General features: G+C 40.5%; 1 non-coding gene across 1 annotated transcript; it reads left to right on the forward strand.

The window, feature by feature from the left end:
- Nucleotides 1-15,843: 15,843 nt before the first annotated feature.
- Nucleotides 15,844-15,917, forward strand: TRNAV-AAC. The gene has a single exon. It is a non-coding gene; the product is annotated as a tRNA-Val (tRNA).
- The last annotated feature ends 370 nt before the right edge of the window (nucleotides 15,918-16,287 follow it).

The following is a 16,287-nucleotide window of genomic DNA, read 5'->3' on the forward strand; positions in this document are numbered from 1 at the left end:
AAGTCAGCCAGTTTCAAGTTAATTAAGATTCGAGTCAGCTTAGGTTCGTTAAGACCAACCTAAGTCGTTATTACAGCCTAATGAGTATAAGTTTCGGAGCAGAGCTGGAACGGAGACCAGGCAACGTAAAAAGGGGGTATTTCACTACTACCTTACAGAATCTCTTGATTCTGGTTGCTAAATACTCTGACTGATACTTGTAACACCCCGGACCTACCCTCCCGTACATCCGAGGCATTACCGCCACACCTAGAGAGAGAGTTCTATCATTCCGTGATAAACCTCACTCTAGGTGCACAGGCTAAAGGGAACTCTTCTAACCACAACCATCACCCGACCGATACTTAAGCACTTTTATACATAGCAACTGGTAAAGCTTCATTAAGAAAAATATATATTCTTGCAACGATACATACATAAGATTGCCCCTCGGGCCAAAATACAACCAAGGTTCAACCTAGACACAACTGGTCATGCCTAGCCATCACTAAGGCTACAAAAAATATATGTACACCAAAAATTTCCAAAGACTCCCAAGGATCCGACGTCTAGTCGATCATGCGGTACACGGGGCCGGTGAACTCTCCCCAGACCAGGTGCCACTCCCCCTCGTACCAGGTAATGTGGTCCAAAAACCGAGAAGTGGTTATGACCATCGACCACTCCTCCCAAACATCCCGAGGACTTGGGTCCCAAGGGTAGGGGTAGTGCACAATGAACTCCAGGGGATCGCTACCATCTAACGGCTCTATGGGGTAAAAGCCATAAGCAGCCTGGACCTCATCCATAACCGGGCAAGAGACAAAAGGGGCCGACGGAGCCATAGGAGTATCTGGGTTGGTGGGAGCCTCGGGAGCATAACCAGGTGCGTATGGGTCTTCTCCCTCCATCATCTGTATGTAATCGTCATAATCCATACCCTGACAAACATACTCCGGTGAACTTTCGGAGTTCACCGGGCTGCAGGAACTGACGCTAGACTGCATCTGATAGGAACACAGTGAAGTGTAGTTAGCACGACGGCTAAGTAAGGATATCCATGGGTCATTCAAACTAAATAAAGGTTTTGTAAAAATTGTTACATAGAAACCCTATACCTTACTCATCTGCAAGATTCTACCTGCAACAGTTATAAATAGCAACTTGCATACATTATGAGCAAAATTCAATAACGTCTCATATCATTTTCCCTCTTGACAAGGTCATTTGGTAATCATTTTCATACCCGATAATATATTGTTAAACAATTCAACATACTAGTAAGTAGTAGAAAACATAAATCACACATCTTGCTTGTAATCACTTTAGTAGAAACCTTTCCCTCATAATGATATTCTCATCACTTTTCTCTTTTCAAAGAGAAAGATCACCCACAACCTTTGGGTACTTAAAAACTTGTTACATCTCTCTTTCCCGTAGCTACGGCGTAACTACATTCATATTTCAAAATTCCACTTAGTCCTAGATAGAAAGTGTGAGGCCTTTGGAGTTCTTTCTCCACTTTTGACCACTTGGATCGTTGAACTCGGGTTCAATGGTCATCGCCCGGTCTAATACTGATCCCCTGGACTTATAGGAGCGTTGGAATGATTCCTAGCTAGCCTCACTAGGTTCATAAGAACGACACCTACCCGAACATAGAGTGACTATACTTAAGTGTGCACACCCCAGTAGGAGTACCTTTTCCTTCCGGGTGATATAGTACTTGGCGAATAGACTTCGCCCACATTATGACTGATCATACACATAATTATCATGCGGAATAGGCACTTTAAGCTCATCTTTATTCTGTGGTTAACAAGATCCTTCACCACTTTTACTAGAACTAAGGTTTGAAAACATTTTTCTACTCTTCCCCTTTTCTTGCATTGAAAATACTTTGGACATACTTGGGTCAATTCCAATACTCGGGAATTAATTCTCTTTTTACCCCAATTCAAAAATTCTCCTTTTCTTTTACAAAACATTTGGATGATCCACTAACATCCTTTCACAAAAGTAATTCAAGTGTAACAATTCTACACTTCCCACCCCACATTTATCACATAAGTCTCATACTTGACACATACATCTCAATGCATATAACATATACATTTCCCAACTTCAACATAGGCATAACACATAAAATATATTTATTCTTCTCACTAACCACATATATAATTGTGGGTTATACATACCATATACTATACACAAAATGTGACATTTTACCCNTAAGTCGTTATTACAGCCTAATGAGTATAAGTTTCGGAGCAGAGCTGGAACGGAGACCAGGCAACGTAAAAAGGGGGTATTTCACTACTACCTTACAGAATCTCTTGATTCTGGTTGCTAAATACTCTGACTGATACTTGTAACACCCCGGACCTACCCTCCCGTACATCCGAGGCATTACCGCCACACCTAGAGAGAGAGTTCTATCATTCCGTGATAAACCTCACTCTAGGTGCACAGGCTAAAGGGAACTCTTCTAACCACAACCATCACCCGACCGATACTTAAGCACTTTTATACATAGCAACTGGTAAAGCTTCATTAAGAAAAATATATATTCTTGCAACGATACATACATAAGATTGCCCCTCGGGCCAAAATACAACCAAGGTTCAACCTAGACACAACTGGTCATGCCTAGCCATCACTAAGGCTACAAAAAATATATGTACACCAAAAATTTCCAAAGACTCCCAAGGATCCGACGTCTAGTCGATCATGCGGTACACGGGGCCGGTGAACTCTCCCCAGACCAGGTGCCACTCCCCCTCGTACCAGGTAATGTGGTCCAAAAACCGAGAAGTGGTTATGACCATCGACCACTCCTCCCAAACATCCCGAGGACTTGGGTCCCAAGGGTAGGGGTAGTGCACAATGAACTCCAGGGGATCGCTACCATCTAACGGCTCTATGGGGTAAAAGCCATAAGCAGCCTGGACCTCATCCATAACCGGGCAAGAGACAAAAGGGGCCGACGGAGCCATAGGAGTATCTGGGTTGGTGGGAGCCTCGGGAGCATAACCAGGTGCGTATGGGTCTTCTCCCTCCATCATCTGTATGTAATCGTCATAATCCATACCCTGACAAACATACTCCGGTGAACTTTCGGAGTTCACCGGGCTGCAGGAACTGACGCTAGACTGCATCTGATAGGAACACAGTGAAGTGTAGTTAGCACGACGGCTAAGTAAGGATATCCATGGGTCATTCAAACTAAATAAAGGTTTTGTAAAAATTGTTACATAGAAACCCTATACCTTACTCATCTGCAAGATTCTACCTGCAACAGTTATAAATAGCAACTTGCATACATTATGAGCAAAATTCAATAACGTCTCATATCATTTTCCCTCTTGACAAGGTCATTTGGTAATCATTTTCATACCCGATAATATATTGTTAAACAATTCAACATACTAGTAAGTAGTAGAAAACATAAATCACACATCTTGCTTGTAATCACTTTAGTAGAAACCTTTCCCTCATAATGATATTCTCATCACTTTTCTCTTTTCAAAGAGAAAGATCACCCACAACCTTTGGGTACTTAAAAACTTGTTACATCTCTCTTTCCCGTAGCTACGGCGTAACTACATTCATATTTCAAAATTCCACTTAGTCCTAGATAGAAAGTGTGAGGCCTTTGGAGTTCTTTCTCCACTTTTGACCACTTGGATCGTTGAACTCGGGTTCAATGGTCATCGCCCGGTCTAATACTGATCCCCTGGACTTATAGGAGCGTTGGAATGATTCCTAGCTAGCCTCACTAGGTTCATAAGAACGACACCTACCCGAACATAGAGTGACTATACTTAAGTGTGCACACCCCAGTAGGAGTACCTTTTCCTTCCGGGTGATATAGTACTTGGCGAATAGACTTCGCCCACATTATGACTGATCATACACATAATTATCATGCGGAATAGGCACTTTAAGCTCATCTTTATTCTGTGGTTAACAAGATCCTTCACCACTTTTACTAGAACTAAGGTTTGAAAACATTTTTCTACTCTTCCCCTTTTCTTGCATTGAAAATACTTTGGACATACTTGGGTCAATTCCAATACTCGGGAATTAATTCTCTTTTTACCCCAATTCAAAAATTCTCCTTTTCTTTTACAAAACATTTGGATGATCCACTAACATCCTTTCACAAAAGTAATTCAAGTGTAACAATTCTACACTTCCCACCCCACATTTATCACATAAGTCTCATACTTGACACATACATCTCAATGCATATAACATATACATTTCCCAACTTCAACATAGGCATAACACATAAAATATATTTATTCTTCTCACTAACCACATATATAATTGTGGGTTATACATACCATATACTATACACAAAATGTGACATTTTTAACCATATATATAACATTTTATTAATTATTAATACATACCCCATATATGTACGTATATATATATATATATATATATATATATATATATATATATATATATATATATATACTATAATTCGCGTACAACACACTAATATACACACAATACTTTATAATTATATATATATACTACACTACACGTACCTACACTACATATATATATATATAAATCACATATATAAATATATATATATATACTATACTACACGTACCCATAAATATGTACATAATACATATTAATATATATACACTTTACACTACACGTACATACATACTATATATATGTACATAATACTTATAAATATATATATCACACTACACGTACATACATACTATACATATTTTAATATACGTAGTATGCTTAACTTCATTGTTTAGGCACATTAACAACCACCTCATACCAACACAACATTTTGTACATATGCCTTATGAAAAAAAATACAATTACATATATATACATTCATTATGTACACAAAAATTCCACCTAGAACCCATCATATTTCAACCAAGCTATCAATTATCTAGTTTCAAACAACCTCAACCAATTAAAGGGATTCCTTACCTCAACCGAGTTTCTAATTCCGTAGAAAATCCTTGTAGTTGATTTTCCCCAATTCACCTTAAAACCCTAGAATTCCAACAACAACATCACACATGATTTTAAGAAATCTTAACTTAGATTCATGTTCTAGGATGAAAAATAAAGCTATCTACCGAATAAAATTGAAATTTTACCGAAATTTTGAAGACTTGTGTGGAGATCTTGGCTATGGAGTGTTGGAGCTTGAAGAAGAAGATGAAAATCCCAATCTACTCTCCCTCTCTCTATTTTCGGCCTAGTGAAGGAACAAGGGGAAAAAATGCTTAAATATCCACCCACTTGGTTGACTAGTCTCCTCCCAACACATGGTAAATAATGGTGACAAGTGTCACCTCTTTGTGGTTTGATCTTAAAAATATCTTAGCTTAGACTGGTCGGGATTAAATCAGATGAATTATCGGTAGAAACTAATTCAATTCAAATAATTCTCGAACCCAAATTTTTATTCCAGTCTAAAACTCAAAATTGGGCTAGGTTCGGTACACTGCGAAATTTCACGATGTACGATCACAAATAAATTTTAGCTGCTATGGGCTAATCTAATTAAATAGGAAATTCAAGAATAATAGTATGATGTCTAAAAATCCATTTCCTAGGACAAACGGGTCCGAATACTAGTTCATAAAATTTTTACGGTTCGTGACCGTGACGTGGGTTCGCAGCTTATTACTCACTGTCCTTGCTTATAATAATTCTTTTGGAGGCATCGGGAGATCATCTCATGAATGTTATAGCCTAAAGAAATGTTTTTCGAACCTTAATCTTACTGGAATAGGTGAGGGGTTACAGTCTACCCTCCTTAAGAAAAGTTTCGTCCCCGAAACTTACTTTCTCAGTAGACCGCTACCTACTTTCATGCACACATATGGCAATTAGCACATAGAACATTGTACATCAAGTATCTTTGACACATAGTAAGTAGATTGACCCTTACTTACTTGAGTTAAACAACTCTGGATATCGTTCCATCATCGCGTCTTCAAATTCCCAGGTAGCTTCTTCTGGGCTATGGTTTGACCATTGAACTTTGATCATTCTGATCGACTTCCTCCTCGTGTCTCGGGTTTTAAAATCCAAGATTTGAATTGGCCTTTCTTCATACGTCAATGAGTCATCCATTGTCAGTCCCTCCGGCTCCAGCACATGAGACACATCAGGTACATATCGTTTCAATTGTGAGACATGAAACACATTATGTACTCTGTCCAGTTCGATTGGTAGGGCCAATCGGTATGCCAGATTTCCCACTCTTTCTAAAATTTCGTAGGGTCCTATAAATCGAGGGCTCAGTTTCCCTTTCTTTCCAAATCTTTTGACCCCTTTGGTGGGTGAGACTTTCAATAATACTTTCTCTCCCACTTGGTACTCTACGGATTGTCGCTTTAGATCAGCATAAGACTTTTGGCGATCTTGTGCGATTTTCATTCTCCCCTGAATCACTTTGATTGCCTCAATGGTTTCTTGTAAGTACTGAGGTCCAAGAATAACAGCATCACTTTTGTCGCTCCAACATAGTGGGCTCCGACACTTCTGTCCATATAATGCTTCGTAAGGAGCCATTCTTATAGTGGCATGATAGCTGTTATTGTATGAAAATTCAATTAGATCCAGCTGCTCATCCCACGAACCCTGGAAATCAAGTGTACAACCTCTGAGCATATCTTCCAAGGTTTGGATTGTTCGCTCCGTTTGACAATCAGTGGCAGGATGAAAGGCAGTGCTCATCTTGAGTTGCGTACCCATGGCTACCTGTAATGTTTCCCAAAATCTTGATAGGAACCGTGAATCTCGGTCTGAAATAATATCGCGTGCTATCCCGTGATATTTAACCACATACTTGATGTAGGCTCTTGCCATCTTCTCCATTGACCAAATTTTGTTCATCGGAATAAATCTTGCTGTCTTGGTCAACCGATCAACAACAACCCATACTTGGTCATTTCCGGCTCTTGTCCTTGGCAATCCTCCCACAAAGTCCATGGAGATTGAATCCCACTTCCATTAAGGAACCTCCAATGGTTGTAGAAACCCTTTCGGCTTACTTCTCTCTACCTTAACCTTTTGGCAATTCAAGCATTTAGCAACAAATTCTGCAATATCCTTCTTCATGCCCATCCACCAGAAATTTTGCCTCAGATCCTTGTACAGTTTGTCCCCTCCTGGATGAACAGAATAAGGTGTGTTGTGACCTTTTCTCATTAATTGGTTCATTAATTCCTTACAACTTACAGGTATGATCCATCTGCCTTTGAATCTCATGCTCCCATCCGGATGCAATTCAAATGGACCCTGTTTCCCATCCACCATTTTCTCCTTGATATTCTTTACCCAGTCATCCTCCCATTGGGCTTGTTTGATCTCTTCAAATAGGGCTGGAGTGGCCGATAGGTAATATAGCTTCATTTCTTGGTCTGCATGACCACACATTGTTATTTCCAGATTGAGTTTCTGAAAATCCTTGCATAATTGTTCAGGTAATACCCAGAGAGCATGATTTGGCTTTCGGCTCAAAGCATCTGCTACCTTGTTTGCCTTACCCTCTTGGTATTGGATTTCCAGATCGTAGTCCTTGATTAACTCCAACCATCTCCTTTGTCTTAGGTTAAGATCCCTTTGAGTGAAGATATACCTCAAACTCTGATGATCCGTAAAGATCTTGCAAGTGATTCCATAAAGATAATGTCGCCAGATTTCGAGAGCAAACACCACAGCTGCTAGTTCCAGATCGTGGGTTGGGTAGTTAGCCTCGTGTGGTTTTAGTTGCCGAGATGCGTAAGCTATTACCCTTCCATGTTGCATCAAGACACATCCCAGTCCTTTGTGAGACGCATCTGTGTATAGTTCATAGCCTTCCGTTCCCACAGGTAAGGTTAACACTGGGGCAGTCGTTAACCTCTTCTTGAGTTCCTGGAACGCATGCTCGCATTCTCCACTCCAACTGTATTTGGTAGTTTTCTTGAGCAGATTGGTCAAAGGTCTTGCTATCTTTGAGAAATCCTGGACAAATCTCTTGTAATATCCTGCCAATCCCAAGAAACTTCGGACTTCTGTAACCGATTTGGGTGGTTCCCATTCTATTATGGCTCTTATTTTAGTTGGATCCACCGCTATTCCTTCCCTGGTGATTATGTGACCCAGGAATGCTACTTCTTCTCTCCAAAATTCGCATTTTGAAAGTTTTGCGTAAAGTTTCCTTTCCCTCAACATTTGTAACGTCGTCCTGAGATGCTCTTCATGCTCTTCCGGTGTCTTAGAATAAACCAAAATGTCATCTATGAAGGCAACAATGAACTTATCCAGGTATGGAAGGAAAATCCTGTTCATCAAGTCCATGAAAGTTCCTGGTGCGTTGGTCACTCCGAACGGCATAACTATGAATTCGTAGTGCCCATACCTAGTCCGGAATGCGGTTTTGGAAATATCCTGTTCCGCGACTCGCACTTGGTGATACCCTGACCGTAAATCAATTTTTGAAAACACGCCCGCTCCCCTCAGTTGATCAAACAGATCGTCGATCCTGGGTAATGGGTATCTGTTCTTCACTGTGACTCGATTGAGCTCTCTATAGTCAATGCACAGTCTTAGGCTTCCATCCTTCTTCCTTACAAACAGTACCGGTGCGCCCCAAGGTGACACACTTGGTCTAATAAATCCCTTCTCCAATAACTCTGCCAGTTGAGCCTTCAACTCTTCCATCTCCTTCGGTGCCATTCGATAAGGCGCCTTCGAAACTGGTGCGGTTCCCGGTACGAGGTCGATAGTAAACTCCACTTCCCTTTCCGGCGGCATTTCCGTGAGGTCATCTGGGAACACATCGGGAAATTCACGCACCACCGGGATTTGATTTAGTTCAGGTTCTTCCATTCCAGCTTCTTGCATCAAACAGAGGTACACTTCACACCCCTTGCAAGCGTACTTCATCAGCCTCTGCATCGTCATCAACCTTGGTTCAGGTTGTCTTTCCATTCCCCGATAGGATATTCTCCTCCCCTTCGGTCCTCGCAGGACAACATACTATCTGAGCCTTATGTTTGTCCAACTAGTCCATTCCTAGTATCACATCAATACCCTCTAGATCGAAACGAATGAGGTTTCCGGGACAATTGGATCCCGCTATTTCTATTGTGATATTGTCATATCCCTCCTTACACGCCACTACTATTCCCGAGGCAGTTCTTACATTCAAATCTAACTCAATAGTAGGCCTTAACTTTAATCTATCCGCAAATGTAGATGATATAAACAAATTGGTAGCTCCTGTATCGAACAATACTAAGCCAGGTACTGAGTTAATAAGAAATGTACCGGTCATAACGTCGCTAGCCTGACCTTGCTTGCTGTTAACGACGTAGATCTTGCCTTGGTTTGCTGTGCTGCTTTCTCCCACGGGTGCTTTCCCTTTGTTGGTGGGATTTGGAGCTGCGTTAGCCGGCCTCCCCCGGTTTCCCTGTTGAGAGTTGCCTCCTCCATTTCTTGTCTCTGCGGGCCTCTGGCTGGTGTTTCCACCGAATCCTCCTCTTTGATTGTTCTTCTGAGAGGAGTCCCGATAATTGTCCATCCTAGTTTGGCATTCGTAGTACTTGTGCCCCAAGAACCCGCACTTGAAACACCTTATCTTCTCCCCTTGGCAATTCTCTCCAAGGTAATCTCGTCCACACCTCCGACAAGCTGAACTTCTCCTCTGATTCGCTCCTCCCTTCCTTTCCCCTTGCATCGGATTAAATCTTCCCTGGTTGGTTTTCTTGTTGTCCGGCTTGAACTTTCCCTGTCTATCATCAACCTTCCTCTTATTCTTGCTGTAGACCTCCTGTTGATCCAGGTACACTTGGTAGTGATCGGATGCTCTGTCATATGCCTCCTTGAGAGTAGTGCACATAAATGGTGCAATCGCCCCTCTCACTGCCCAATCCAGTCCCCGTACGAACCTCCTCGCCTTGCTGGCTTCGTCAGGCACGATGTTCTGAGCAAACCTCACCAGCTCCACGTACTGGTCATAATAGGCCTGCACAGTCGCTCCCTTTTGTTTCAATCGCAGGAATTCCTCACACTTGATTCCCTTAATCCTTTCTGTATAGAATTGTCCTCTCAATTCTTCCTTGAATTCCTCCCAGCCAAAGTCTGGGTCTTGCAGCAAGTCGGGCCTAGTTGTTGACCACCAGTTGTCTGCTGCTTTTGTCAGATAGTACACGGCAGAGGATACTCGCTGATTTGCAGGGCAGTTGACTGCATCGAGCAGCTTGTCAAATGTCCTAATCCATTCTTCCAAGATCACCGGGTCTTCTTCACCCGCATAGTATGGTGGCTGCCTGCTTGCTATGGCCTTTGCAAAATCAACTCGCGGCTGTCTGTTATTTTGATTCTGGACTTGTTGAGCCATCATAAATCCAGCCATCTGTTCCATTGCGAGAGCCATACGGTCCATTGCCGATATCTCGTCGCCCTGACCGACCGGTATATTTTGTCTAGGCGGCATCTTCACCAAACGACAGTTTCAAGTTAGTTCTTGAAGCATAAAAGCTCTTAAGGAGTTAGCTAGCTACGCAGTTAGTATAGCAGCTACCCAAGTACTATCCAGCAATTCCTAACATTCACTTCGCCATGCTCATCAACCAGGTATCAAAACTATGGCATAACAGTTAGGAACGCACTATACTATCATGCTTACTCACAATAATTATAAGCAATGATTAACGCACATAAAGATACACAATTATTAATCAAAGCATTTTAGAATCGGGAGATTTCGCGAAATACAGATGATGAGGTACCCCTTTTTGATGCTGCCTTCTCCAGCTCCGCTCCAGAACTCACACTTAGGCTGACTCAAACTTGGACTTTGAAAATCGAGTTCTCCGAATTTCAATTCTAGACCTACAACGAGGCCACACAACCTAGGCTTCGACCTAATTCCCGAAGGTTCAAACTAGGCTCTGATACCACTTTGTAACACCCCGGACCTACCCTCCCGTACATCCGAGGCATTACCGCCACACCTAGAGAGAGAGTTCTATCATTCCGCGATAAACCTCACTCTAGGTGCACAGGCTAAAGGGAACTCTTCTAACCACAACCATCACCCAACCGATACTTAAGCACTTTTATACATAGCAACTGGTAAAGCTTCATTAAGCAAAATATATATTCTTGCAACAATACATACATAAGATTGCCCCTCGGGCCAAAATACAACCAAGGTTAAACCTAGACGCAACTGGTCATGCCTAGCCATCACTAAGGCTACAAAAAATATATGTACACCAAAAATTTCCAAAGACTCCCAAGGATCCGACGTCTAGTCGATCATGCGGTACACTGGGCCGGTGAACTCTCCCCAGACTAGGTGCCACTCCCCCTCGTACCAGGTAATGTGGTCCAAAAACCGAGAAGTGGTTATGACCATCGACCACTCCTCCCAAACATCCCGAGGACTTGGGTCCCAAGGGTAGGGGTAGTGCACAATGAACTCCAGGGGATCGCTACCATCTAACGGCTCTATGGGGTAAAAGCCATAAGCAGCCTGGACCTCATCCATAACCGGGCAAGAGACAAAAGGGGCCGACGGAGCCATAGGAGTATCGGGCTGCAGGAACTGACGCTAGACTGCATCTGATAGGAACACAGTGAAGTGTAGTTAGCACGACGGCTAAGTAAGGATATCCATGGGTCATTCAAGCTAAATAAAGGTTTTGTAAAAATTGTTACATAGAAACCCTATACCTTACTCATCTGCAAGATTCTACCTGCAACAGTTATAAATAGCAACTTGCATACATTATGAGCAAAATTCAATAACGTCTCATATCATTTTCCCTCTTGACAAGGTCATTTGGTAATCATTTTCATACCCGATAATATATTGTTAAACAATTCAACATACTAGTAAGTAGTAGAAAACATAAATCACACATCTTGCTTGTAATCACTTTAGTAGAAACCTTTCCCTCATAATGATATTCTCATCACTTTTCTCTTTTCAAAGAGAAAGATCACCCACAACCTTTGGGTACTTAAAAACTTGTTACATCTCTCTTTCCCGTAGCTACGGCGTAACTACATTCATATTTCAAAATTCCACTTAGTCCTAGATAGAAAGTGTGAGGCCTTTGGAGTTCTTTCTCCACTTTTGACCACTTGGATCATTGAACTCGGGTTCAGTGGTCATCGCTCGGTCTAATACTGATCCCCTGGACTTATAGGAGCGTTGGAATGATTCCTAGCTAGCCTCACTAGGTTCATAAGAACGACACCTACCCGAACATAGAGTGACTATACTTAAGTGTGCACACCCCCGTAGGAGTACCTTTTCCTTCCGGGTGATATAGTACTTGGCGAATAGACTTCGCCCATAGTATGACTGATCATACACATAATTACCATGCGGAATAGGCACTTTAAGCTCATCTTTATTCCATGGTTAACAAGATCCTTCACCACTTTTACTAGAACTAAGGTTTGAAAACATTTTTCTACTCTTCCCTTTTCTTGCATTGAAAATACTTTGGACATACTTGGGTCAATTCCAATACTCGGGAATTAATTCTCTTTTTACCCCAATTCAAAAATTCTCTTTTTCTTTTACAAAACATTTGGATGATCCACTAACATCCTTTCACAAAAGTAATTCAAGTGTAACAATTCTACACTTCCCACCCCACATTTATCACATAAGTCTCATACTTGACACATACATCTCAATGCATATAACATATACATTTCCCAACTTCAACATAGGCATAACACATAAAATATATTTATTCTTCTCACTAACCACATATATAATTGTGGGTTATACATACCATATACTATACACAAAATGTGACATTTTACCTTGTATATATACATAATACAACATTTTATTAATATATACATACCCATATATGTACATATATATATATATATATATATATATATATATAGGTTAAATACCCACACACCTCACNAGGCTAAAGGGAACTCTTCTAACCACAACCATCACCCAACCGATACTTAAGCACTTTTATACATAGCAACTGGTAAAGCTTCATTAAGCAAAATATATATTCTTGCAACAATACATACATAAGATTGCCCCTCGGGCCAAAATACAACCAAGGTTAAACCTAGACGCAACTGGTCATGCCTAGCCATCACTAAGGCTACAAAAAATATATGTACACCAAAAATTTCCAAAGACTCCCAAGGATCCGACGTCTAGTCGATCATGCGGTACACTGGGCCGGTGAACTCTCCCCAGACTAGGTGCCACTCCCCCTCGTACCAGGTAATGTGGTCCAAAAACCGAGAAGTGGTTATGACCATCGACCACTCCTCCCAAACATCCCGAGGACTTGGGTCCCAAGGGTAGGGGTAGTGCACAATGAACTCCAGGGGATCGCTACCATCTAACGGCTCTATGGGGTAAAAGCCATAAGCAGCCTGGACCTCATCCATAACCGGGCAAGAGACAAAAGGGGCCGACGGAGCCATAGGAGTATCGGGCTGCAGGAACTGACGCTAGACTGCATCTGATAGGAACACAGTGAAGTGTAGTTAGCACGACGGCTAAGTAAGGATATCCATGGGTCATTCAAGCTAAATAAAGGTTTTGTAAAAATTGTTACATAGAAACCCTATACCTTACTCATCTGCAAGATTCTACCTGCAACAGTTATAAATAGCAACTTGCATACATTATGAGCAAAATTCAATAACGTCTCATATCATTTTCCCTCTTGACAAGGTCATTTGGTAATCATTTTCATACCCGATAATATATTGTTAAACAATTCAACATACTAGTAAGTAGTAGAAAACATAAATCACACATCTTGCTTGTAATCACTTTAGTAGAAACCTTTCCCTCATAATGATATTCTCATCACTTTTCTCTTTTCAAAGAGAAAGATCACCCACAACCTTTGGGTACTTAAAAACTTGTTACATCTCTCTTTCCCGTAGCTACGGCGTAACTACATTCATATTTCAAAATTCCACTTAGTCCTAGATAGAAAGTGTGAGGCCTTTGGAGTTCTTTCTCCACTTTTGACCACTTGGATCATTGAACTCGGGTTCAGTGGTCATCGCTCGGTCTAATACTGATCCCCTGGACTTATAGGAGCGTTGGAATGATTCCTAGCTAGCCTCACTAGGTTCATAAGAACGACACCTACCCGAACATAGAGTGACTATACTTAAGTGTGCACACCCCCGTAGGAGTACCTTTTCCTTCCGGGTGATATAGTACTTGGCGAATAGACTTCGCCCATAGTATGACTGATCATACACATAATTACCATGCGGAATAGGCACTTTAAGCTCATCTTTATTCCATGGTTAACAAGATCCTTCACCACTTTTACTAGAACTAAGGTTTGAAAACATTTTTCTACTCTTCCCTTTTCTTGCATTGAAAATACTTTGGACATACTTGGGTCAATTCCAATACTCGGGAATTAATTCTCTTTTTACCCCAATTCAAAAATTCTCTTTTTCTTTTACAAAACATTTGGATGATCCACTAACATCCTTTCACAAAAGTAATTCAAGTGTAACAATTCTACACTTCCCACCCCACATTTATCACATAAGTCTCATACTTGACACATACATCTCAATGCATATAACATATACATTTCCCAACTTCAACATAGGCATAACACATAAAATATATTTATTCTTCTCACTAACCACATATATAATTGTGGGTTATACATACCATATACTATACACAAAATGTGACATTTTACCTTGTATATATACATAATACAACATTTTATTAATATATACATACCCATATATGTACATATATATATATATATATATATATATATATATAGGTTAAATACCCACACACCTCACGTATATAGATATATATATATATATACAATACACATAAGTATATATATATATATATATATATATATATATATATATATATACTATAATTCACGTACAACACACCAATATACACACAATACTTTATAATTATATATATATACTACACACCACTTGGTTGACTAGTCTCCTCCCAACACATGGTAAATAATGGTGACAAGTGTCACCTCTTTGTGGTTTGATCTTAAAAATATCTTAGCTTAGACTGGTCGGGATTAAATCAGATGAATTATCGGTAGAAACTAATTCAATTCAAATAATTCTCGAACCCAAAAATTTATTCCAGTCTAAAACTCAAAATTGGGCTAGGTTCAGTACACCGCGAAATTTCGCAATGTACGATCACAAATAAATTTTAGCTGCTATGGGCTAATCTAATTAAATAGGAAATTCAAGAATAATAGTATGATGTCTAAAAATCCATTTCCTTGGACAAACGGGTCCGAATACTAGTTCCTAAAATTTTTACGGTTCGTGACCGGGACGTGGGTTCGCAGCTTATTACTAACTGTCCTTGCTTATAATAATTCTTTTGGAGGCATCGAGAGATCATCTCATGAATGTTATAGCCTAAAGAAATGTTTTTTGAACCTTAATCTTATTGGAATAGGTGAGGGGTTACATACTTGTGCATTCTTATATGTATTAATCATTTCGTATGATTGCTGTGAGAGAACTTGAGAAGCTTCTATACTAACTGTTTAGTTAACTAACTTCTTAGTAACTTTTATACTTCGGAAGCTAACTCGAAACGATCGTTTAGTGAAAATGCCGCCAAGACGAAATGTACCTGCGGGACGTGACGACGCCACCATGGCAATGGATCGTATGGCATTGGCAATGGATCTAGATGTGGCGGTAACTACTCTGGATGTACGGTATAGCCGGGCCGGGGTGTTACAGCATTACTCTAACCTCCATACGATCTGGATCATTGTACAAATAATTAGTTAATGCCCAAAAAACACAAATGGTTTCGTGGTGTAGTTGGTTATCACGTCAGTCTAACACATTGAAGGTTTCCGATTCAAGTCCGGGCGAAGCCATTACAAAACGAGTAGTTTTTTTTTATATTAAAAAGGGCTCCGGTTCGAGTCCGGGCTAAGCCATTTCCAAACGAAAAATAATTTAATCTCCAATGGTAGAAATGTCAATTCTGATCAATCAAAATATTTCTAATCGTTGGTTGTTATTTCAAGTTTAACGTAAGGGGTAAAACCGTACTTTCATCAACTCGATTTCTTCCTCCTCTTCTTTCGCCAATGTTTGTTGTTATTTGGTCATCAAAGAAAGGGCTAAAACTATCTTTTCATATTCTGAGTTTCTTCTTCCTCCTGTTCCCATCTAATTGTGAAAAAACACTATAGTGAGAGGAACATAGCTTTGATTAATTCTAAAAAAAAATGTTCATTGACT

Source organism: Ipomoea triloba, chromosome 2 (genome assembly GCF_003576645.1).
Source record: "Ipomoea triloba cultivar NCNSP0323 chromosome 2, ASM357664v1".
In the NCBI taxonomy this organism is placed as follows: Eukaryota; Viridiplantae; Streptophyta; class Magnoliopsida; order Solanales; family Convolvulaceae; genus Ipomoea; species Ipomoea triloba.